The sequence below is a fragment of the Camellia sinensis genome, unplaced genomic scaffold (assembly GCF_055761805.1).
Source record: "Camellia sinensis isolate YWXY unplaced genomic scaffold, ASM5576180v1 Unanchor10, whole genome shotgun sequence".
In the NCBI taxonomy this organism is placed as follows: Eukaryota; Viridiplantae; Streptophyta; class Magnoliopsida; order Ericales; family Theaceae; genus Camellia; species Camellia sinensis.
This window is the reverse complement of record NW_028128988.1, coordinates 1,594,218-1,620,572: the sequence shown is the minus strand read 5'-3', so window position 1 is coordinate 1,620,572 and position 26,355 is coordinate 1,594,218. Positions and strand designations below refer to the sequence as shown.

At 37.5% G+C, this 26,355-nt stretch overlaps 1 long non-coding RNA gene across 1 annotated transcript; it reads right to left on the bottom strand.

Annotated features, from left to right (window-relative positions):
* Positions 1-4,312: 4,312 nt before the first annotated feature.
* Positions 4,313-26,179, bottom strand: LOC145814392 (uncharacterized). Its single transcript, XR_014357680.1, has 2 exons — positions 25,664-26,179; positions 4,313-4,660 (listed from the first exon to the last, which is right to left on the bottom strand). It is a non-coding gene; the product is annotated as an uncharacterized LOC145814392 (long non-coding RNA).
* Positions 26,180-26,355: the final 176 nt, after the last annotated feature.

Here is a 26,355-nt window from a genome sequence, read left to right as displayed (position 1 = left end):
TTGTTTCACTCAAATCAATTTTTGGGCGCTCAAAATCAAAAATTGTTTGTTTTATAATTTTTTCAAAATGGTTTTTAATCCATTTTTCTATCTTCTTTCTCCTTCTCTTGCATTCTACATATCGATTAATTATTTTTTTCTCTCTCCTTAATTACATCACACACATCAATCAATCACGTTTTCTCTCGCGCTCATCCATTCATCTACAAAAAAAAAAAAAAAAAAAAAAAAAAAAAAAAAAAATTACAAATCATGCCAAATTACAAAACTATCTTCTATCTATACTGTTATTAACTGAAGGTCTCAATTAGTGCAGTGAAACATTACTCTCTGCATGTCACGTGGAAATGTTTTATATAAATAGTGTTTTTTATTTATAAGTGAAACATTACTCTTTGCATGCCCCGTGACAGTGTTTTACATAAACAGTGTTTTTTATTTATAAAAAATTACGCAAAGATCCTCATGCAATGTGGCAGTGTTTTATATAAATAGTTGGTGTAGTGAAGCCTATTTCTCCTCATGTCACGTGGCATTGAACAAAGAGGTGGGCAGGATTTGAACCCATGATCATGAATTTAAGATAAGAGAACTTATACCACTTAAGCTAAGTACATATTAACATTAATTTCATTATTAATTTTTTTATTCTTACTAATTTGAATTGCACACACATTGTGTATGTCACTCGCTAGTTTTTAAAATATACAACTAAATAAATTTTAAATTTTTTTTTTTAAAATATAGCTTTCAAAATTGATTTTAAAATCAAATCAAACCAAATGGAGTCTTTCAGTCTTTTGGGTAAGTGAAGTATTTTTTTTTTTTTTTTTTTGTAGGGTCTTTTAAAAATGGCATTTTTTTTTTCAATTATTAAGCTTTTGGACGGAGAAAATTTTGGAGACTCATCCAATATGAGGACTAAAGCCATTGTTTGAATGGTCTATGACATGAGTCGGCCAGGTGTTTAACTGTCATGACCGGACTGACTAGTTATAGGTCAATTAGTTTCTATAGGTAGAACCAAAGTATATCAATATGAAAGGACCAAAAAGAAGAGAATAAATTACTTGCTTACACTTTGGCTTATAAAAAATATAAGGATAGAACAAACTACTTGCTTGCATTGCAGTCTGATTTAGAGAAAGGGAGAACAAATTACTTGCTAGTTCATTACATTCATATATACAAACAAAGTGCATAAAAATAAAACTAATATATATATATACACAATTTACTAGATTGGAAAGAAAACAAAACAGAATTTAACTAGCCATGGTGTTTAAATTTGAATTTGGGGTAATTGTTGTGCTTTATGCATGGGGTCACTGTTGTGCGGTCAATGGGGGTCAATTATGGATTGTATTTCGATAATCTGAATCATTTAGGCATGGTGTTTAAATTTGAATTGGGGGTAATTGTTGTGCTTTATGCACGGGGTCACTGTTGTGCGGTCAATGGGGTCCATTATAGGTCTTATTTCGATAATCTGAATCATTCACTTTTTAAAGTATATCAAATAGAATATATCTGTAAAAAAAACAAATTGATCAGATATTGATAACTTTTTCATTTAATTACATTTGTATTTTAAAAAAATGAATGGTTAATGTGATTTTCTGTATAAAACAGAATACAAATGTACTTAGATGAAAGGGCTACCAATATCCGATTAATTTAATTTTTTTCAAGTATATTCTACTCAGTATGTCTAAAAATTGAACGATTCAGATTATCAAAATAAAGTCCAAATTGAGCCCAGTTAGCTGCACAACAATATAGCAGCTACCCATCTTCCTTAAAACTTGGCAACATTTGTCCTTCTGTTAGCATTTAACAGAATTATTCCATTGGCTAGAGCTCTTAAACTATACTAAGAGGTTAAGAGTTTGACTCTTTCCACCTACATGAGGGTCGTATTACCCTTGTAATCATTTGGGATATCTCTCTCCTTCTTCGGGAGTTTATTTGTAGTTATCTATGCTATAATTGTTGATTCAAACTACATCAATGTATTGAGATACATTGTAACTTTTTTTTAAAGAGTAATTACACTGATGGTTCTCAAAAGCATACATTACGTTACATTTTAAATCTCAATATTTTAATTGTTCTATTGCAAGTCTCAAAGTATACAATCCGTTACACTGTAACGCCAATCAAAATGAGTAAAAAAAAGAAATATTTATAAAATTTTACATGAAATTACAACAAAATTAAAATGATCAATAATGAGGAGCCTAATAGGTTTGACTTGGTGACTCTACTTCCCGTCGATGCTCAACTTTAGAAAGAAAAATAAATTACATTAATTTGGTGTGTCGAAATAAAATAATAATATTAGGTTGCTTTACAACACACATTTTTTTTTTTTTTGGAGCATATATCATGTGTAAGTTATGTCATCTATATCATAAATATTATAACTAAATCACTTTTATACTCAAAATTAAAATAATATAATGGATCATGATCAAATATCACTTATGATACGATTAAGACTTTTTCGATCATAACCAAAATAATAATTATAATAAGTTATAACACTACAACAAATGAAGCTTTTAAAAACAAAAGTTTTAATTATTTTTTTTTTGGGTCAAAAATAGCATTATTTTATTTTTAGAGACAAAATTGGACATCTAGTGATAAATTCTTACCTTTTTGGGACCAAAAGTATATCTAAAAAAATGATTGTCCCTAAAAATGCATCCATGAGTGACAATTTTAAAATTTTATTGCTAAAACTTTTATTATTATTATTATTATTATTTTCAAATTGACCTTTTAGCGATTATTTTCATGACAACACAAATTGGTCCTTAAAATTTTTTTGCAACAAAAATTTTATTTTTTGGAATAAAAATTTGGTTTTTAAAACTCTTATTTGTTGTAGTATGACCAACTTTACAACATAACTAAGGGTTATTACCAAAGACTAAGTGAGACATAATCAAATACCTCTTCAGACGTAACTAAAATAAAACAACGACGGATTATAATCAAATTATAATTTACATTACAATTAGTTATAGTCAACTAACACTTGAACAAATAATAATAATAAATTACAAAAATCATAACTCAACATGTATTATTGAATTTTCCCAACTAATACCCACTTACACTTGTGATTGTAATATATACCTCTTAACTTGTCCACTAGTGATTCTAATATAATCTGTAGCTGTAAGGGTTATTTATATGGAGACCCTTTAAATTATTAAATATATATATATATATCATTTTGATCTTTAAATTATAAAAGTGTACAAATGGATCCCTAAATTATTGTGAAATGTTACCTTGTCCCATAAATTATAAAAGCATATAAATAGAACTCTTAAATTATAAAAACCGTACAAACTGGACCCCTAACAAAACGGATCAGATTAAAACACGCCCATAGTCTATAAAAACTATACAAATTAGGCTCCTAATGAAAGGGACGCCAATAGTTTAGGGGTGTATTTGTACGTTTTATAATTTAAGGACAAAGTGATACCGCACAATAGTTTAGAGAATTTATTTACACGCTTTAATAACTTAGGAAGTCAAAATGATTTTTTTCAATAATTTAGGAGGTCATGGCGTAAATAATCCCAACTCTAATTATTGGTTCTATTTCCACATTATGCGATAAAACTCTTCTATTTTGCTAATAAAAACAAGAGACAAAACAATACAAAGGTATCTCCAACGAGGGAGCATAAGTTGCATTTTTTTGTCTAATGGTAAAAGGCTGCATTTTGATGCAAACTAACAAAAATATTACCCTTTTTTAATCAGCAATGATTTAGAGTACCAATTTTGATATTTTAATGGAGCACTAATGACATGACAAGAAAAAAAAAACAAACAAACAAACAAATCAAGATCAAAATATCACATCACAGTAAGAACTCAAGAATTAGAATTCCAAAGTATTTTTCTTTCTTTTTTTTATAGGGCATGTCATGGCTCTTGCTGAGTGAAAGCACAAGGAAAAATAGAAAAAGCAAACCACCTCAAATTTTATTTTATTTTATTTTATTTTTTTTAAGCAAAAATGTTGGTTGCCTAGAAAATGGTACAATAATATTCGAAATTTCAAGTCTCCTGTTTCTTAAAGGAAGAAAATATGAGAAAGAGGCACAAAGAGACTACAACAAAATGCTGCAAGCTTTAACAAATCTTCAGTCTCCTTTGAAATCACTCCAATCCTTGACCAGTCTCCACTATACCTTCACATTTAATTGAGCAGATTTTGCAAGTTGGAGTTGTGTGTGTGTGTGTGTGTGTGTGTGAGAGAGAGAGAGAGAGAGAGAGTAGGTACTGGTAAAGTCTAAACACTGCTATATCTATTTAGATCACACAAAAAAATAAAAATAAAAATAGTAAAAGTAATTTCTAGGAAATTACCCGGCATTGATGAACCCCAATCCAAGCACTTTAACTACAAACTAAGCAAGAATTGTGTTTGAAACTCTCATTGAAAAAATGGGTTCCTGTTTGTCCCTTGATTTCTCACCCAATTTTCTCTTTTGAGCTACGACTGTACTGCTTCTAAACTTTGTCCCATTTTTCTTCACAATCATGTGTGTAAGGATGTTGGAGATAACACTCCTTTCTGTGATCAACATTTTCTTGTCCAAGTCCTTTCTTGCATATTCATTGGTGGCTATCATTACATACATATCAACAAACAAAAAAGAAATTCAAGGTAAGGGCCAAAATGTCATTTAACAAAAAACATAAACTCTAAATTTTCTAACATTTGATGAGCATTTAAGTAACAACCTAAATGATAATTCTATTAGCACACCCAACTTTATCTTAGTATGCATGTTTGCATTATTTCGATATCAATTGTCCAAAAATAATATTAACTTCCAAACAAAATTATTTGTTTGAATATTTTATTGAATAAAATTCTTATTTGAACAATTGATAAAATTGAAATTCGAACAATTGAAGTGGATGTTTATAATTTGAGTAGATGTTTGTAATGTACATGTGACATCTATACAGTCGCAGCCAATTGGACAACAAAACAATGTAGCACTTAGATCGTCAACCAATTTTCGGTTCCATATGAATTAGCCCAATGTAAATGTGTGATTACATTGTATACGGGTGTGACATGGTCGTTATGTGATGCGAATTAAGGTGGGCTCATAACAATGAACCTAATGTCACATCCAAGTAGACACATTGTGCAAGTTAAACATTGGAAGCATCTATTGTTGGAATGTGACAGCCAGACATTTTAACACCCGTAGCAACAAATAGGTGATTCCAATGTTTTATGTGACAACCAAATGGACGATGCCAATTGGGAAACAAAATAATTTAGCACTCGGATCGCCGACCAATTTTGTGATTTCATACTAAATAGGCCAATGTAAACGTGTGATCACATTGAATAAAGGTGTGACATGATCGTTGCGTGATGTCAACTAAGGTGGGTTCATAATAATGAACCCAATGTAAACGTATGGACATATTGTGTAAGCCAAATTTTGGAATCCTCTAGTATTGAAATGTGATAGGCCAAACATTTTAACGCTTGTATCGGCAAATAGATGTTTATACGTGCCATTTACACGGACGATGGCAATTGGACAACGAAACAACGTAATACTCAGATTGTGGACCAATTTTGTGTAAGGTCCCAATGTCCCACATCGGAAATGGAGGGGGAGTTCTTGGACTATGAAAGTAAAACCTTAGACCCTTATATAGCATCGAGGCCTTTTCCTTGGTGATGAAATCACTAGTAGAACACCCCAGTTAAGCGTGCTTAAGCTGGAGTAGTTCTAGAATAGGTGACCTACTGGGAAGAACAAACGGGTATGGCTCAAAGTAGACAATATTAATGACATATGAAGGGTCGGGGCATTATAAATGGTATCAAAGCCGACTCTTCGGAGTACCAAGAGTGGGCCCCTAGCGTCTCTCGGTGCATGTGGGCGGGCTTGCGAGTTGGTAGGCTAGTGCATGAGGACGTGCAGCCCTAAGGGGGTGGATTGTAAGGTCCCGGTGTCCCACATCAGGAATAGAGGGGGAGTTCCTAGATTATAAAAGTAAAAACCTAGACCTTTATATAACATCGAGGCCTTTTCCTGAGTGGTGAAATCCCTAGCAAAACTCCTTAGTTAAACGTGCTTAGGCTGGAGTAGTTCTGGGATGGGTGATCCATTGGGAAGAACAAATCTGTACGAGCATGGCCCAAAGCGGACAATAACGATGACATGTGAAGGGTTGGGGCGTTACATTTTGAGTCCCATGTGAACTAGCCCAATGTAAATGTGTGGCTACATTATACACGGATGTGATGTGGTTGGTACGTGATGTCAACTACGGTAGGTTCATAACAATGTACCCAATGACATACCCTTATGGAGACATTGTGCAAACAGAACATTGGATTGTATTCGTACTGAAATGTGACAGTCACAAATCTTAACACAGGTATCGGTGACTAGATGTTTACCCAATGTTACACCCATATGGACACATTGTGCAAGCAGAACATTGGACTTTATTTGTATTGAAGTGTGATAGCCACAAATCTTAACACATGTATGGGCACACCACGTAACATGAAAAATGGAAATAAATTAGGGGTACAATAGTCCACTACTAAAATTGATTTACATGTAATAGGATCCCATGAAATATATTTCTATTTAAATAAGACTTCTGAGTATACAAGAAATTCCACATGATCTCATAACAAACAAGTTACCACAGCATGACTTATAAATAAAAAAATAAATTAAAAAAAACCCAAAAATACAAATTCATAGATAAAAAAGATATATTAATGTTTACTGATAGTTGAAGGGATTTTGATATAATATAACCCTATAACAAATAAAAGTACAAAGAGGACTTAAGTTAAGAAACCTAAATATGCTGCTGATATGTGGCAATCATAGATAATTGAAATTCAAGGCATAGATAAATTACAAGCAATATTTGTTCAATTAAAAAAATATAAAATTAGTTTTTTAAAGCAAAAAAACTAGTTTTACCTTTTTTTTATTGGAAAAAAAAAACACCTAGACAACTTACAAATATAAATGATCTAAATTTTGAAAAAGTTCAAAAGACAAAAATGAACCAAATTTGTTTTCTTTTTTTTTTAAAACTTTTTTTAGTGATATTTTTTAAAATTTGGTCCAATTTTTGTATTTCTTTTTTTTTTTTTTTTTGGTCTTTAGTTTATTAATTAATTTTTTTTTAAAATTCACTAAAATAAATAAATAAATAACTGAAAAAAAAAATGGATAAAAAATTGTTGGCACTTGTTCTATGGTAAATGCAGTAGTCAATCTTTACATAATTTAATACAATTGTATATATCTATGGTTCAAATGCAAATTCAGTCAATCTGACTTAAACTCTTTTGTACCTTTTTATCTGTTTCATTAGCGCGATTAATAGTGAAAATATTAACAATTCACGAGTTTAATGTAGAATTAGTTATTTAGTTAGGTTAATGGAATAAATAATTTTTTCTCTTGTACATGTTTATTTTGCAATGAATATGAGAATATATAATCTCAATTATATGCTCAATTTGCATTATTAATTGTAAGTTTAAAAACGTTTGCCAATTTTCGTTAAATAGGCAGTCTATTAAAATATAATTTAGATAACAAAAAATTGCAATCAAACACTAGAATGTGAAACTCATACTAATGCTTTTAATCTTATGTTATAATTCACCTAATCAAACATGCCTTCGTATGCAAAGTTTTTCTTATATTTCTAGAGAGGAAATATCATTTCGATCCATAAACTATCAAGCATTTTTCAATTTGACCCCCATACTTCGATTTATTTCACTTTTGTACCTGAACTTTCAACAAATTGATCAATTTAACTCCTGCCGTCACATTCTGTCTACAATTGGACAGAATGTGCTGATATGGCACCAAAGTTCATTTAGAGTCATTTTACCCCCCAAACTATACCTTAAAAATCAATTTGCCCCCCAAATATAAAAAAATTAAGTTTAAATATTAATAAATATTTTTTATCTCAATAATGAAAAAATTAAATTTTAAATAATAGATACTATGCAAAAAAATAATTAAAAAAATATAAAAGTCTTCATTTAGAATTATCTTGAGACTATGAAGTATGGATACTTCGGCAAACATGTCGTACCCGTACCGGTTACTTACTGAATTTTGAAAAAAATTTCTCACTCAATTTTGAAATTACTATTAGTCAATCAATTCTATTGAAATTAATTTGGGTAATAAACTAGTTACAATTGCGTGTGCGTACACACATAGAGTAGTCAAGAAATTTTCAGCTCAATAAGTTTCTTTAGAATCAACTCGAGATAATTTGAGACCTATGAAGCACAAGTATGGGCATGAATACTGGTATTGGTAGGATATAAGTACATCGACATGGTAAAATCTTTAAAAAGGAGGGTACGAGTACAGGTATGATTTAATACGTTTGTAAAAAAAATATTTATTTTTAATTTGAAATAATACAAAAATTGATTAAATGGTTTAATTTGTTAAATCCAACATACAATGGACATTTAATGCCAAAAACATAGGTATAAGATAAAATTAAATATTATTATATTAAATAACTTATAAACCATAACTTAATTTTAAAACCATCCTAAGCACAAAACTAAAAATGAAAAAGAAGTTTAGTAAAAAGAATTTTATCTTTGCAGTAGAAGAAAAATATTATTTTTAACTAAGGTACGGCACGGCTTGGATATATATTAGATATGTCTGGGTAGGCCAAAAATTAAGAAAGAAAAATTTGAGTACATATTTTTGTGTACTCGGTACGTATGCAGAAATATCATATGTCGGTAAGTACCCGGTACGGGTACAACATGTGTAACGCCCTCAAAATAATAACATTAACCCATCAATACTGTAACGCCCTCAAAATAATAACATTAAACCCAACAAATAAGACATGCATTGATATGTAAAAGTTTCACATTCTTCCATTTATCAGAATTCCATTACATAAGTATTACATGTTAACAACAAAAGCAAATGCCCTATGGGCTTACAGCTTTCCAAGTTAGCACTTGGTTACAACAAAAGAGTACTACCTCATTACACATTAAGCCCTTAGCTTGAAATTACATGTAATACAATAAAAGTAAAACAACAAAAGTGTGCCCGCCTCTAGCCTCCCAAGCTATGTCCTTGGAGGTGGCATGCTACCTGTACCTGAAAATGATATTCCCATATAGGGTGAGCCACAGCCCAGTAGAAATATACTAAACCAACCATGAACAATGACTAAAAGATTAGCAATTGATAGATGGTCAACACTGACACATTCACATAAATCACATATTTATGTCACACGACTTATGAGTCCAAGTTACCTTTCATTTTCCCTTTTTCAACGGATAGGCATATAAGCACTACCCACATTCTCAACAGATATGTATAACAACAATATCCACAGATAAGCATATAAGCTATATCCACATTCTACAACAGATATGTATAACAACAACATCCACAGATAAGCATATAAGCTATATCCACACTTCACAAAGATAAGCATATAAGCTCTATCTTCACTTCTCTAGACAAGCATATGAGCTGTATCTACGGAGTTCATCCCCTATCTTCTCCCAACACTATCCGGTTTAGAGGTACATCCCCTATCTTCCCCTAAACCGCGGAGTACATCCCCCATCTCCTCCTCTACACATAACGTATACAAACACATTGGTTCTATATACAATCTCAATACATACAATTAATGTATTCTATCAACCGTCAAATTTCATGATACATTCCATTGATTAGTTTCCGTTTGCCTAATCATCATGCATTGTCTACAACAATCACGACTATCCTCCACCGATAGCCCAAAGCAGTTATTTCTAAACAGAAAATAAATGCACAATGGATATTCAATCAACATTTCATTTCCTCATTTCTCACAATTAATTATCCCAATTAATCAAACAATGTAATTAGGTCATTATCCATAATTACCATTTCAACCCTTAGGTCCCATTTTCATCAATGATTCAACATCTATTCCATTTCTCTATGCCAAACATGCATCTAGGTTTATTATGAGTAAAACCCCAACTTTTGTAAAATCACACAAAAGCCCCAAACTTTCACAAAATTACCAAACCAACCCCAACATCTCAAATTACTAAAATTTAAAGACAAAACCCATAGAGAGGAGTAGGATATCCCTACCTCGAAGTTTAAGCCAAAAAGGAGATGAAGACTCGAAGATCAACGTGCTCCAAATCCAAACTTTTTCAGATTAAAACGAAGCTCTCAACGCCCTCTATCTTTTTAACAAAGGCCCTAGGCTAGATTCACACCCTAGGGAGATCAAATCTTAGAGAGAGTGTAAGTTTAGAGAGAGAGTGTCTCGGATCAAGGGTTTGAAAGAAAAATAAAGTGAAAAAGTGCTGTTCAAAAACGCTACTGTCCGCTGATATAAAACACTCTCGCTCGAGCGATGCCTTTGTCGCTCGAGCGATGCCTTTGTCGCTCGAGCGACCTGTGAGGCCCCTGACTTTTTTTTTTTAAACCTTATTAGGTCCCTAAATTTTGAATTATTATAATAAAGCCCTTAGTTAGTCGATTAATCGCAAATTAAGCCCTGGGACTGAAACCGCACCACGGGCGAATCCATACAAACCCTAATCGATCCTGGAAGCTTAGAAATCAATTCTAACACTCTAATATTAATTACTTAACTCTCAAATTTTAGATTAATCGCTCTAAACCTTAACTTTCAATTTTTACAGTCATCGTTCGGTTATTTACCTTTAAATTCAAAGCAAGATAATACAAACTGAATTATTTTACACTGGAAATAGATACTTTGATTGAACCCAAGCCCTCACATTTTTATTAAATCACAAATTGACCCCAAACAAGTACTATTATATTTATATATATATATATATGCACTTATACCCAAAAATCTTTTTTTAATAATGTATTTTGCAATTTCCAAGATTTGTACTATATATATATATATATATAACATGTCCATCAATTCACCATCACATGGCTAGCCATCATACCCCCCCTAGACTATAATCATTGTACTTTAAAATCTCTTGAAATCTTGGAGCAATAATGATTTTGGTACCTATAAAGATTTGCTATATTTTTGTGTGTACTTCTAAGATATTTACATTAGTCCTAGACCTAATTAGGTCATAATTAAATACATCATTAAGGTTCTAATCCTCCTCATTTCATTACATTTAATGTGAAGCCCTGGAAAAATGTATTTGAATTATCTCCTTAAAACCCCTTAGTTTCTTAAATTATTTCAATTACACTAGCCGGATTAAGTTCCCTAACCTAATTTAATTTAATTCTACATAAGTAAGGTTCCAATACATGAGTTTAATTCCAAGCCCTCACTTCTTTATTTAAATTCTAAATTTACCCCAAAATAGTACTTGTACCTTGTACCTTGGTATACCATCAATCTTGCAATATATATATGTATACACCTTGAGGGATGTGCCCTTGTACCTAAAATTAATAAAAAAAAATAACCCCATCATCCTAGGGAAAAGAGAAGAGCCAATTTTCAATATATATATCATCATGATATTCTAGGAAACCCAAACCTACCCTAGACCTAGGTTGTTAATTCCAAAACTAGTTCCTTTCTAACTAATGTTGCCTAAATCATTGACCAAGCCTCCCAAATCCCTTCCATTCCTTTAAAATTTTAAACAAATCCTAACCTTCCCATCCATTTCCAACTAAGGGGCTTTTAGGACTTTTTGCCTCAAAAGTTTGCCTATAAATACCAACACACCCCCTAGCTTGCAAATACACACAACACACTCACTCACACACACATTTTGGTTAGAGAGAGGGAGGAGAGCAAGGAAGAGAAGTCTAGAGGAGGAGAGGGAAGAAGAAGAGAGTTTCTTGTGCAAAGCTTAGTAGGTAAGCCACCAACACAACCTTCTCTTCATTTTCTTTTCTAATGCATGTTCTTTTTAAAGATTTTAAGTGATGTTTCAGATCTGTTATTATCATGTTCTCATGTTAAAAATACCAAGATTTGAGTATTGTTTCCATCTCTCTTGTATTTTCCTCATTTTGGTACAAGCCATCTTCTTTTTGAACAAATCTCTCAACTTTTCAAGGGTACTCTTTCAAACAAATTTTCTGAGTTAAACATGGGATAGTTAGCATGTTTTCCTCACAAAAGAAATGAAACTTTTCCATGGTGGAACCCCCCTTTTATAAATTTTCTCGTTTTGGGCATTCCACCTTAAAACCTGTTTTTTTTCAGTCAACTTTCAAAAATTCCAGAAAAATGTAAAAAACTATTCTGAACCTCTATTTTATGTCAAAACCTTCCTTAAGGAGTTATCTTTCAACTAAAATTGGTTTCATAGAAAAACATTGAGCGGTTTGCAAGAAACTCAAGTTTTCGTAACAGTCGACAGATCTGGGCAGATTCTGGACAGATTTTGGAACAATGCTGGACTATTTTCTAAATAACTTAAAATCGGGAAAAGCAATCCCATTTCCGAAAAATGTTCTAGGAACTAGATCAAATTCTCTACGAACCATAGGAAAACCGAGTCTGGTGGATGAACCTAAGTAGTTCTTCCATATTAACCTTCATGTGATGTTAAATCTGGAAATTTGTTATGTTTGGATGTTTATTACCCTTGTATTCATGAAAATGTTTAATGGCCTATTATCATATCTTGGCAGAATGTTGTATGGGTATGTCATGTTATTTATCTTCTTGAGGAAGCATGCTTATGTGAATTTCATTTTATTGTTTAGTTGGACTAACCTTGACTTAAAACACTTAATTCAACGGGAAACCTAATTGGGAGGGTATTGGGTTTTCGAGCACTTGAGTAATGAAAAGATGAGAATATGTGATATATGGATTGTTGGGATGCGTTCCTATTTGAAAGTTTAAGTCTTGCGCAAGTGGTTTTCAGGACCCTTGAACGGAGCGGTTGTATTCGGACCCTAGGTGGTTTGGTGTAAGGAGGGATTCGGGCAAGGCCCTATTTTTACCGTCTCTTTTGAGGCCCTGCGGTTGGCGCTACGCGGTATATAACCGTTGGTAGGCATCCGAGGTTAGTTCTGCAACAAAGCAGCAAAAGAGGGGGCATACCGAATAATCCGCGTCCGATTCTTGTGGTCGGGAGGACGAAATCTCTTTGGGGGATTTCTAGTTACTAACTTCTGACTCAACTCTTAATGTATTTATTTGTTTATTGGAGTATCATGCTTTATTACTTGATGTTATAGTTGTGACTGTGTATTGGACTGGGAAAAAGGGGTAGGGTGTGTGTGTGTGTTTACTGGGCATTCAAAGCTCACGGTGTATCATGCCAGGTGACGAAGCGGAACTCACAGCGGAAAACGACGAGCCGGAAACTTTTGAAGACTTTTGGTTATCCTAGAAAAATTAGAAGTTCTTTTTGGATGTTTTGTAAAGACTCATATGAGGATTTAAGTTTTCTTTTGGGGATGTAATGTAATGGAACAAACTTTGTAATAAAAGATATTTGTGGCTACTATGTTCTATATATGTATTAACCTTATCGTTGCTTATGAGACCTTATGTCAATACCTTTTAAGATCTGTCAAAAGGGTAGTGCGCTACCTAAGAAAGCTGGACTTAGAAGGGAGGCTATTTTGACTCCTCCGGCGATCTGGGATCTTACTTGGCTATTGACCATAGGACTCATTAGTGACTCTCCTTTGTCTGCAACCAATAGTGTAGAATCGGGGCGTCACACGACCAGACACAGAAAACACTCGCTCGAGCCAAGAAGTTCTCGCTCGAGCCAAAAACTCATAAGTGCGCTCGAGCGAAGGAATGCTCGCTCGAGCCAATAACTCAAACCCTCAGGTCTGCAACCGGAAGCACGCTCGAGCGATAGACCTCTCGCTCGAGCGAAGAACAAACCAGACCGCTCGAGCCAAGAAAAGCTCGCTCGAGCCAAGAAATGCAACTCTCAGGTCCAGAACCAGGTGCAAGCGCTCGCTCGAGCGAAGCCACTCTGGCTCGACCCACCAGACACGAACTCAACTCTCGCTCGAGCGACAAACTCCTCGCTCGAGCGAAGGTCCAAAAATCTGGGCAGCAACACTAGGCTCCCAAACACAGCCAACCTGAAACAAACCTGCCCAACACATCCTATAACTCAAATATGAAGTAAAAAGGGTGCAAACAAGATAATAAACAACTACCAACATCCACGGACACATGTCCGGATCATTGTTCAACAAGGGTAAACCCGGGATCGCTATAACCTCCCCCCCTTAAAGAATTTCGTCCCCGAAATTAAGCACAAGTTTTCAAAACAGGTTTTCCTCCATTTTAAACATTGTTACACTTTAACATTTAACAATTCGACCCATTACCGGTCACCCCCTCCCTTTAACAAGAGGCATTTCACAATATGTAAACAACATATGTACTTTCAACATGCATTAACATTACGCATTATCTTTCCAATTTCAACAATACATTCAACACATATAGTGTCACATTCAACTTCCATATGAGGCAAGTTCCAAAACATCCTTCCAATAAACCAAAACATTTTCAATGTTTCACAACTTAAGACATATATAAAAGCTCTTAAGTTCAACAATAGTTCAAAATTTAAATACAAGATTACATATCAACAAACAAGTCCGGATATTTCTCACGGACTTCCAACTCACGTTCCCAAGTGGCTTCCTCCACTCCGTGATGTTTCCACAAGACTTTCACCAAAGGAATGGTCTTGCCACGTAGGACCTGATCCCGCCTATCCAAGACCCGAACCGGTCTCTCCTCATACGAGGCATCCTCATCTACCTCTAACTCGGTCCAATCCAACACATGTGATGGATCTGGCTCATACTTCCGAAGCATACTCACATGAAACACGTCATGCACTCCGGACAACTGCGGCGGTAAGGCTAACCGATAAGCAACCTCGCCAATCCTCTCAAGGATCTCAAAAGGACCAATAAACCGAGGGGATAACTTCCCACTCTTCCCAAACCTCATCAAACCTCGCCTAGGTGATATCTTCAGAAAGACATGGTCACCTACCTCAAACGCCAAACGCCTTCTCCTACGGTCAGCATAAGATTTCTGCCGACTCTGGGCTGTAACAAGCCTCCTACGGATAAGCTCAACTTTCTCCGTCGTCTCCCTAACCAACTCCGGACCCAACAAAGGTGTGTCACCCACCTCGGCCCAACAAACTGGAGACCTACACGGTCGGCCATACAAGGCCTCAAACGGTGCCATACCGATGCTAGACTGAAAACTGTTGTTGTAGGCAAATTCTACCAAGGGTAAGTGCCTCTCCCACGTCCCACTGAAGTCCAGGACACAACCCCGAAGCATATCCTCGAGGATCTGGATAGTACGCTCAGACTGCCCGTCAGTCTGAGGATGATAAGCCGTACTAAAGGTCAACTTAGTGCCCAAGGCACTCTGCAAACTCTGCCACAACCTAGCAGTAAAATGAGGATCTCTATCTGAGACGATCGTCACTGGGACCCCGTGCAATCTCACTACGTCCCGAATATACAAATCGGCAAGATGATCCACCGAATCTCTCACGCGCATAGGAATAAAGTGCGCTGACTTAGTCAACCGGTCTACAACCACCCAAATAGCATCACTACCCCGCGGAGTCCTCGGAAGACCTACAACGAAGTCCATAGTGACATGCTCCCACTTCCACTCGGCAATAGGCAAGGGTTGCAACAAACCCGCTGGCCTCTGATGCTCGGCCTTCACTTGCTGGCAAGTAAGGCACTTCGATACGAAAACAGCCACATCTCTCTTCATACCCTGCCACCAAAACTGGCGACCCAAATCCTGATACATCTTAGTACCTCCCGGATGCACCGCAAGGCGCGAATGATGAAACTCTCGGAGTACCTCCTCTCGGCAAGACTCCGGTACAAACAAACGGTCTCGGTATCTCACACTCAGGTCGGGATACACCGTCAAACCCTTCTCAACTTTCCCACTGAAGATCTTCTCTCGGAGGGATTCTACCTCAAGGTCACCTCTTTGTGCCTCTAACACTTTGGTCACAAGTGTAGGCTGTGCAACAACAGAAAACAAGGCCGCAGCCTCAACAGATTCGCCCAGTAGCAAATCAAACTCCCCAAGTGCTCCCAACATCTCCCACTCCCGGATGGCTATACAAGCTACATCACTAATGGATTTCCTACTAAGGGCATCGGCCACAACATTGGCCTTTCCCGGATGATAATGCAACTCAAAATCATAATCCTCAATGAACTCCATCCATCTCCTCTGCCTCAGATTCAAGTCTTTCTGTGTAAACAGATACTTCAAACTCTTGTGGTCCGAGAACACCTCGAACTTCTCACCATAAAGGTAGTGCCTCCAGATTTTCAAGGCAAAGATCACTGCTGCTAACTCTAGGTCGTGTGTGGGGTAATTCTTCTCGTGTATTTTCAACTGACGTGAGCCATAAGCTACCACTTTCCCCTCCTGCATCAACACACAACCCAAACCCTCTCGTGAGGCATCACAATAAACCGCATAACCCAACCCTCTCTCCGGAATAATCAACACCGGAGCGGTGGTCAATCTAACTTTCAGCTCTTGGAACGACTTTTCACAAGTCTCACTCCACACAAACTTGACTCCTTTCCGAGTCAGTCTAGTCAACGGTGACGCTAACCTGGAGAAATCTTTCACAAACCGACGGTAATACCCAGCTAATCCCAGAAAACTGCGGATCTCAAACACACTCTTAGGCTGTGCCCAATCTTGCACTGCCTCAACCTTGGATGTATCAACAGACACCCCTTCCCCGGATACCACGTGGCCTAAGAATTTGACTTCCCTCAGCCAGAACTCACACTTCCCAAACTTGGCATACAACCTATGGGCTCTAAGTAACTCAAGCACTACTCTCAAGTGTGCCTCGTGCTCCTCCTCAGAAGGCGAATAGATAAGGATGTCGTCCACAAAAACGACTACAAACCGATCCAAGAATTCCCGGAAGATCCGGTTCATCAAGTCCATAAAGACTGCCGGTGCATTGGTAAGCCCGAATAGCATCACCAGAAACTCATAATGGCCATACCGCGTACGGAATGCCGTCTTCGGAATATCCTCTTCCCTGACCCTCAACTGGTGGTAACCCGATCTCAAGTCTATCTTAGAGAAACAACGGGAACCCTTCAACTGGTCAAACAAATCATCTATACGAGGCATAGGGTACTTATTCTTAACCGTAGCTCGATTCAATTTCCGGTAGTCAATACACAATCTCAAAGCACCATCTTTCTTTTTAACAAAAAGGGCCGGTGCTCCCCACGGCGAAACACTAGGGCGAACAAAGCCCTTATCGAGCAATTCCTGGAGCTGAACTTTCAACTCAACCAACTCTGCTGGAGCAAAACGGTAAGGTGCCATAGAAATCGGCGCCGTGCCGGGCACTAAATCAATAGAGAACTCTATCTCTCGGTGAGGTGGCAAACTAACAAGATCTTCGGGAAAGACATCCGAATACTCACACACCACCCTCGGCAATACAATGTGGGTCTCAACACACTCACCACTCTCAAAGCTAGCAAGTAGACCACTAAGCTCACTTCGCCCTCGCGAATCATACCCCGGTGGAAAAACACTACCAACCCGGTCTCCCAAGAAATGGAACCACTCCCCGCTCAAGGTACATAACGTGACCCTCTGGCGGTAGCAATCGATAATAGCCCGGTATGACGATAGCCAGTCCATACCCAAAATAACATCAAAACCCTTCATGGGCATGACAACAAACGGAAAAGGAAGCCTATAGTCGGCGACCTCTATATCACATCCTCTAACACCCTGTTTCAGGATCAACTCACCACCCAAAGGCGATACCACACAAATAGGAGATGCTAACTGTGCTAACTCCAATTCCAAAACAGATGCAAATGCAGCAGATACAAAAGAATGAGATGCACACGTGTCTATCAACACACTAGCAACCGAGTTGCAAAACAGAAAAGTACCTCTCACTACTGATGGAGCCGGTACTAAATCCTGCGCAGTAACAGCATACACGCGCCCCGTAGGCCCCTGGTCTACCTGCTCACCCCTCGAAGCAAAAGACTGCTGCACAGACTGGGATGACGAAGCTCCCGGATTGGCCCTCGAGGCCTGCACAGACTGAGCTGGCTGAAAACCCTGCGTCTGCCTAGAACCAGACGCTCCCGAAGTGGCACTCAACTGCGGGCAAAACCTCTTCAGGTGCCCAGGCTGTCCACACTGATAACAAGACAAGGGCTGCCCCCTGCCCAAACTCTGACTCTGCGGTCTAGCTGAAGAAGAAGCAGCTCTCTGACCCCCACCCTTCTGCGGGCAAACTGAAACCTTGTGACCCAGCTGGCCACACTTGTAACAAGTGAAATCCCCCTGACCACCTCTCCCAGAGCCTGCACTTGGCACTGGGAAGGTCGATCTAGCAACACCACCCTGCGACTGCTGAGGGTTAGAACCCCTCTGCCTCCTGTCATCACCCTGACCATCCTGGCTCCTCTTGGAGCCCCTCTGTCCCTCATCCTCCTCCTGCATCATGAGCTCCATATGAGCTGCAGCGTCCACTAGGTGTCTGTACTCCCGGATGTAAGACCCACCAACCCTCAACTTGAGGCCCCGCCTCAACTTCCACTCAAACTCATAGCAACGGCGTTCCTCAGACGCCACCAGTTCAGGTGCAAACCTGGACAGACTAGTAAAGGTAGCCTCAAACTCGGCCACTGACAAGCCCTGCTGATTAAGCCGGTTAAACTGATCCCTCAGCTTCTCCCTAGCTGCTGCAGACAAAAACCTCTCCTGAAAAGCATTTATAAACGCCTCCCAAGTACCACCAACACGAGCCTTCTCGTACTTCCACCATTGACCCGCATCTCCCTTCAGTTGGAAGGATGCCAAGGTCACTTTCAGTGCTCCGTCCTCGATGCCAAGCATCTCGAACGTCTTACTCATTTGTTCTAGCCACTCATCAGCCTTCAGTGGCTCCTTCGGATCCCCGATAAACTCATCCGGATTAGACCGGAAAAACTCCCTCTTCAAGAAAGAAGGCCCTGCCTCAGCTGCCTGATTCCCTGCTCTAAGAATACCCAAAGCTCCTGCTATCTCTCTGGCCAAGGCACCCATGGCCTGCTGACCTGCTGGCTCGGCCACATTGGCCTGGCCAACTCCCTCCTGCACTGCCGGGATCTCACCCGGTAACGGTACTTCCTGCCTTGCAGGTCTACCACGCCTAGCACCTCTTCCTCGTCCTGACATCCTAATAAAGGTAACACAGAACATTAGCACACTCACAAATGTGCTGAAACTAAACACTCACGTCCTAATGCATGGACAACTGTAATTCACTCCACGTAAGCACATAAACACATAAGCACTTACGAATTTCATTCCCGGATAATGATAGTCCCGAGGCGTTACTAGAGTTCCGGTTAGAAATAGCATTGATCAAGTGCTTTTCCAACAAGACTCACAGAAACCCAAGGATCCAATCAACATCCTAGAAATTAAATCCCATACCCACATAGTCACATAAGCATGTTATCAATTAAGCGCATAGCATATGATACTGCATCTAAGTCTCTATCAAGCGAGACAAACCCATTGTGATCCTAATCACTTCCCACGTACCCAAAGTATTCGAACCCGGTACGCTCTGATACCAAGTTGTAACGCCCTCAAAATAATAACATTAAACCCAACAAATAAGACATGCATTGATATGTAAAAGTTTCACATTCTTCCATTTATCAGAATTCCATTACATAAGTATTATATGTTAACAACAAAAGCAAATGCCCTATGGGCTTACAGCTTTCCAAGTTAACACTTGGTTACAACAAAAGAGTACTACCTCATTACACATTAAGCCCTTGGCTTGAAATTACATGTAATACAATAAAAGTAAAACAACAAAAGTGTGCCCGCCTCTAGCCTCCCAAGCTATGTCCTTGGAGGTGGCATGCTACCTGTACCTGAAAATGATATTCCCATATAGGGTGAGCCACAGCCCAGTAGAAATATACTAAACCAACCATGAACAATGACTAAAAGATTAGCAATTGATAGATGGTCAACACTGACACATTCACATAAATCACATATTTATGTCACACGACTTATGAGTCCAAGTTACCTTTCATTTTCCCTTTTTCAACGGATAGGCATATAAGCACTACCCACATTCTCAACAGATATGTATAACAACAATATCCACAGATAAGCATATAAGCTATATCCACATTCTACAACAGATATGTATAACAACAACATCCACAGATAAGCATGTAAGCTATATCCACACTTCACAAAGATAAGCATATAAGCTCTATCTTCACTTCTCTAGACAAGCATATGAGCTGTATCTACGGAGTTCATCCCCTATCTTCTCCCAACACTATCCGGTTTAGAGGTACATCCCCTATCTTCCCCTAAACCGCGGAGTACATCCCCCATCTCCTCCTCTACACATAACGTATACAAACACATTGGTTCTATATACAATCTCAATACATACAATTAATGTATTCTATCAACCGTCAAATTTCATGATACATTCCATTGATTAGTTTCCGTTTGCCTAATCATCATGCATTGTCTACAACAATCACGACTATCCTCCACCGATAGCCCAAAGCAGTTATTTCTAAACAGAAAATAAATGCACAATGGATATTCAATCAACATTTCATTTCCTCATTTCTCACAATTAATTATCCCAATTAATCAAACAATGTAATTAGGTCATTATCCATAATTACCATTTCAACCCTTAGGTCCCATTTTCATCAATGATTCAACATCTATTCCATTTCTCTATGCCAAACATGCATCTAGGTTTATTATGAGTAAAACCCCAACTTTTGTAAAATCACACAAAAGTCCCAAACTTTCACAAAATTACCAAACCAACCCCAACATCTCAAATTACTAAAATTTAAAGACAAAACCCATAGAGAGGAGTAGGATATCCCTACCTCGAAGTTTAAGCCAAAAAGGAGATGAAGACTCGAAGATCAACGTGCTCCAAATCCAAACTTTTTCAGATTAAAACGAAGCTCTCAACGCCCTCTATCTTTTTAACAAAGGCCCTAGGCTAGATTCACACCCTAGGGAGATCAAATCTTAGAGAGAGTGTAAGTTTAGAGAGAGAGTGTCTCGGATCAAGGGTTTGAAAGAAAAATAAAGTGAAAAAGTGCTGTTCAAAAAGGCTACTGTCCGCTGATATAAAACACTCTCGCTCAAGCGAAGCCTTTGTCGCTCGAGCGACCAGACACAGAAAACACTCGCTCGAGCCAAGAAGTTCTCGCTCGAGCCAAAAACTCAGAAGTGCGCTCGAGCGAAGGAATGCTCGCTCGAGCCAACAACTCAAACCCTCAGGTCTGCAACCGGAAGCACGCTCGAGCGACAGACCTCTCGCTCGAGCGAAGAACAAACCAGACCGCTCGAGCCAAGAAAAGCTCGCTCGAGCCAAGAAATGCAACTCTCAGGTCCAGAACCAGGTGCAAGCGCTCGCTCGAGCGAAGCCACTCTGGCTCGACCCACCAGACACGAACTCAACTCTCGCTCGAGTGACAAACTCCTCGCTCGAGCGAAGGTCCAAAAATCTGGGCAGCAACACTAGGCTCCCAAACACAGCCAACCTGAAACAAACCTGCCCAACACATCCTATAACTCAAATATGAAGTAAAGAGGATGCAAACAAGATAATAAACAACTACCAACATCCACGGACACATGTCCGGATCACTGTTCAACAAGGGTAAACCCGGGATCGCTATAAATACAGACATACATTTATATACAAAAGCTCCTCTTTCTTCTATTCATCAGAGTTCCAATACCAAAAGTATTACATGTTAACGACAAAAGCAAATGCCCTAAGGGCTTACAGCTTTCCAAGTTAACACTTGGTTACAACAAAAGAGTGCTAACTCATTTACACATTATGCCCTTGGCTTGTAAATACATGTAATACATCAAAGAAACTAAATAACAAAAGTCTGCCCGCCTCTAGCCTCCCAAGCTACGTCCTTGGAGGTGGCATGCTACCTGTACCTGAAAATGATATTCCCATATAGGGTGAGCCACAGCCCAGTAGAAATACACTAGACCAAATATGAACAGTGACTAAAAGATTAGCAGTTGATAGATGGCCAACACAGATACTTTCCCTTATCACACTTTACAGTTTCATGACATACAAGTCTATGTTACAATCCATTTTCCAATTCTCTTTAAGTTCTCAATTTATAGCCATGGCTCAGAACCTGGCCAAACAACTCATATGAAATAATAATTCATATTAACCTCTTCCCAATTCATATTTGACAAGCGTACTAGCTATATCAACACATCAACAGATAAGCATGCAAGCTATATCATCACTTCCATAGATATGCATAAGAGCACTATCACACTTCCAAAGGCAAGCATATGAGCTCTGTCAACACATTACTAGATAAGCATATGAGCTCTATCTATGGAGTTCATCCCCTATCTTCTCCCAACAACATCCGGTTTAGAGGTCCATCCCCTATCTTCCCCTAAACTGTGGAGTACATCCCCTATCTCCTCCAACACGACACAATGCATATAAACAATAATTATACACATCATCACACAATACATAAATTTAATGTATTCTTTCAACCGTCATCCTCGATGACACATTCCAGTGATTAGTTTCAGTTTGCCTAATCATCATGCATTGTCTACAACAATCAAGACTATCCTTCACTGATAGCCCAAAGCAGTTATTTCTATACGGAAAATAAATGCAACAATGGATATATAATCAACATTCCAACTAGGTGAGTGATAAATAATCCAACTACACCCTTTGATCCCATATCTTTCCAAATCAATTCCTCAATTCTCATAATTAATTATGCAAATTAATTAACCAATGTAATTAGGACGTTTTCCATAATTAACATTACAACCCTTAGGTTCCATTTTCATTAATATTTTAACATTAATTTCACTTTCCCATGCCAAACATGCATCTAGGTTTTATATAGTTAAAACCCCAACCTTTGGTAAATTTACACAAAGCCCCAAACTTTCACAAAATTACCAAACTAACCCCAACATCTCAAAATACTAAAATTTAAAGACAAAGCCCATAGTGAGGAGTAGGTTATCCCTACCTCAAAGAATGACTCCCAACCAAGAAGGTGAAGAAGATGAAAATGCTCCAAGCTACGAATTTCTCGGATCACATGGTAGCCCTCGACAATCAACACAACTTTTACAAAGGCCGAAGGTGAGGAAATCACCCCTACTAGATCAATACCTAGAGAGAAGTCAAGGTTTTAGAGAGAGAGGCTCTCAAAATGGGTTTTAGATAAAGTATAAGAGAGAAAGGAAAGTGAAAAGTGATTTAAAATCACCCAGCGGATAACTCATATACGTATGACCCGCTCGAGCGGAGAACACAACGCTCGAGCGCCAAGAACAAAAATCTGGACACGCTCGAGCGCAATAAGGCCAGCTCGAGCGCCAAGACACAAGAATAAAGCACTTCCTCGAGCGCGAAAACCAGTCCGCTCGAGCGTAGATTTCCACCTCCCAGAACTTGTACCCAGAAAGTACTACCCGCTCGAGCGCCACCAAACCCGCTCGAGCGTAAACAAACCCGCTCGAGCGTAAAAATCACATCTGCAGAAGTTTTGCAGGAACACAAAAACTGGAGGTGTGCAATCCCCGCTCGAGCGCAAGAAGACCGGCTCGAGCGAACCGCCTAAAAACTGGGCAACAAGGAATTGAAACCAAGGCCTAACCAACTTGTAACAACTCTGCTCAAAACATCCTAAAATTCAATCAAGTGGAATTAAAGGACAACAACACGATGGATACCACTACCAACTTCACGGAACCGAGTCCGAAATACAACAGAACAGTAGAGGGACAACCGGGATCGTTATAAAATGTTTGTCGAATTATCCATACTTCATAGTCTCAAAATAATTCAAAATGAGAATTTTTGTATTTTTTATTATTTTTTTGCAAAGTATATATTATTTAAAATTTAATTTTTTTCATTACTGAGATAAAAAAAATTACTTATTAAATATTTAAATTTAATTTTTTTTATATTGGGTGGGCAAATTGATTTTTAAGGTATAGTTCGAGGGATAAAATGAAATTCCAAATGAACTTTGGTGCCACGTCAGCACATTCCATCCAATTGTAGACGGAATGTGACAGCAGGGGTTAAATTGATCAATTTGTTGAAAGTCCAGGTACTGAATTGAAATAAATCGAAATATGGGAGTCAAATTGAAAAACGCGTGATAGTTTGGGAGGCAAAATGATATTTTCTCATTTCTAGAAGTTGGAAGTAAATGTTCAGAACTTATAGTTCCCTACCTAAATGATCAAATTTCAAAGACTTGGAAATGTAGCTTCATTCAGGGTGGGCCATTGTGACTTTACCTTCTTTTTCTTTTCTTTTTTTTAATCTTTTTTTGGTGAAATTTCTAAGGCTGGAAATTTTCAACAGTATATAACATTTCTGTTGGAAATTTCTTTAGTCTTCAAATATAGGAATGACTAGTAAGTATTTGTCATTGTACAACATTTGTGGTAGGTTTATTGGGTCAAATTATCTTCTTTTTTTTGGGTAGGTGGTCAAATTATCTTAGATTGTCTCTGAATTATGAATTTGAGGACAAATTTATGAAGTGAAATTAAACTTCTACGTTATTCACTCCTCTGTTGCCATTTCTTCTCTCTATAAATCTTTCTTTAAATTAGAAATTCACACACAACGTTGATGTTTTTTTAAACTACTTTTGCATCTTTCTTTATATTAAAAATTCAAACACAACGTTGATGTTTTGTGAAACCACTTTTGCTACAGTTATAATGTCAACCTTTCATACTTCTAATTTGAAAATTTTCCAATGTGAAGAAAAAGTAAAGAGAAAGACTCCTTGTAGCTGTAGAGAATAAGTGCATAATAGAAAGGGACAAAAAAAATATATATATATATATATATATATAATAGGGTGCTCAGGCCATAAATTCAAATTTTAATTTCTTTTGGCCAAAGATCTATGCGCCAAAATACTATGTCCATAAGGACAAGTTCCTCTAAAATGACCATATTATCCATATATATATATACACAGTGGAAACAAACCCATTCATTAGAGCATCTCCAAAGGAGCTACCAAAGCTATACTTTGGCAAGAGTGACAAAAAAAAAGAGTCTCCAATAGCCTGCTATTCTTCTTGTCAAATATAACAAATGCCATTTCTGTTGTCAAATTTAACAGGAAGAAGAGTAGGTGCCAAACATGTCACATCATGAAAGATCAACAAACTTTTTGCTCCAAATCAGTTGAGAAAATAGAATGCATACACCAAGAAAACATCCCAAAATTCTTTGATTTTTTTTTTCTTGCAAAGTTCACCATTTTTGTGAAAAAACAGAATTCCTTTATCACAGAATGTTCACCATTCATTTATTTTTGCAAAGTTCCCTAGAATTAAGGGGGGAAAAAACAAGATTCCCAAACAGAAATATATCTGCAATTTCAGAATGATCATTCAAAAACTAGTTTCACAAATTTCTAAAACGAATTTAGAAGATAAATACATGGGTTTCAGCATGATTGATGAACTTGTTCTTCATCTCAACCTCTATCAACCTCTAGGGTTTGTTCCATCGAACTTTGCGATCGACGATGGGTGATGGGCACTGGTGGTGGTGATGGAAATCACAGAGAGAGAGAGAGAGAAAGAGAGAGAGAACAAGAAAGAGAGAAATGAAGGACTCGTTTTGGTGATCGCCTCTCGTGGTAGTGGTGATGATCAAAATGAAGATATAGATAAAGGGGTTTTGGGTGATGAAGATGGAGAGAAAGGGGGTTACAGGGTTGCCTTTGCTGTGGATGAAGATAGAACACCACACACACACACAGGGAGAGAGAGAGAGAGAGAGAGAATCTCTCAACAGCCGACTGGTTTGGATGCAAGAGAGAAAGGAGATGTTGTCTTGGAATGCATATAGGGAATGCTTCCAGATGTTTGATCTCAACCGTTGGATTGTGGGTAGGTGAACGGTGGCGATGGTGTCGTGGAAATGAAAAAAATAAGTTATGCTCTTTTTTCCCTAAAGAAAAAAAAAACAAAAATGAGAAAGAAAAAGAAAGTAAAGAACAACAATTATAAATAAACGGTCATATTTTTTTTGTCATGCCCCACTTTTTATAACAACAGATATCATTACCAAATCCTTCATTATAATACAATTTCAGAGATCATGCGTAAAAATTCAATACAATAATG